The sequence below is a fragment of the Elephantulus edwardii genome, unplaced genomic scaffold (genome assembly GCF_000299155.1).
Source record: "Elephantulus edwardii isolate Elephantulus edwardi_28Jun2011 unplaced genomic scaffold, EleEdw1.0 scaffold00054, whole genome shotgun sequence".
Taxonomy (NCBI): Eukaryota; Metazoa; Chordata; class Mammalia; order Macroscelidea; family Macroscelididae; genus Elephantulus; species Elephantulus edwardii.
The window spans coordinates 11,646,382-11,647,583 of record NW_006399804.1 but is presented as its reverse complement, the minus strand read 5'-3'; positions in this window follow the sequence as shown (position 1 = coordinate 11,647,583).

The window sequence follows — 1,202 nt, the reverse complement described above, 5'->3', positions numbered from 1 at the left end:
TTTGGTTCATCAATCACTCATGCCAAAGCCAACTAAATTTATGATTTTTACAAACTCCCTATAGTCAGAAATTGATGCAACATGCAATTAAGATGCACTAATTTTTACTAGTGATTGAAATGCAAAAGTTGGAAATGAAGGAGGATGAGCATAGGTAGCTTCCAACATAAGAAAAGGTTCCTTCCCAATAACTACCCTTTGGTTCTGATGTAAGGAAAATATTCAGGGTTTGGGCAGGGGGGAGACTTGAGGGAATGTTTGTTTTTAGAGCAATGTTTTAAAAAGTAAATAACAATGAACATCTGGAATGAAGGTTTGAGAATAGCATCAGGAAGTTATGTGCTGCAACACTGTACATACACATATTTATAACATTCAGATGTAACAAAACAAACAAACAGATAGTCCTAAGTGCAGTTCTTCACCACTGAATATATCACCAATTGGAGATTATCTGTAGTTGGAAAATGTGGCCTGATGATCAAAAGGACAACAGAGATCACACAGTAGAATTTTGTAACACCAGTGACTGACTTATTGCAAACATTCTTTTTCAGCAGTATAATTATAGAAATTATACGCTGGAATTCACTGGAATCAAATAGACCACCTCTGTGGACAGAAATGATGGAAATGCTCAACATTATCAGTGAGAACAAGCTCATGACTGACTGTGGAATAGATTGTCAGTTACTCTAATTGAAGCTGAATGAAAGGAAAGCAAGTCCACAAAAACCAAAATATGGCTTTGAATATGGCTCACTTGAGTTTAGAGGCCATCTCCTGAATGTATTTGATGCAATGAAACAAATTACTGAAGATCAGACAGGATGTGGAAAGGCAATGAAGAAAGCAAAAGGTCATTAAAAAAGAGAGGAAAAAAAGGTAAGCCCAAAACAGATGTCAGAAGAAACTTTGAAACTTGCTCTTAAATATACAATATGCAAAACGAAAAGAAGAAATGATGTGAACGAGGTTTACAGATATAGGAAGACTTTTAATGAGATGGGTTGACGCAGAGGCTGCCACAGTGGGCTCAAACATAACAAGGATTTTTGGGCTAATGAAAGACTAGGCGGTGCTTTTTGTCTGTTGTGCAAAAGGGTTCGAAAGAGTTGGAACTAACTCATAACATCCACCAACAACAGAGAGAGAGATGCAAATTTTGAATAATCTGCATACATATAAGGAATTGATGAGAA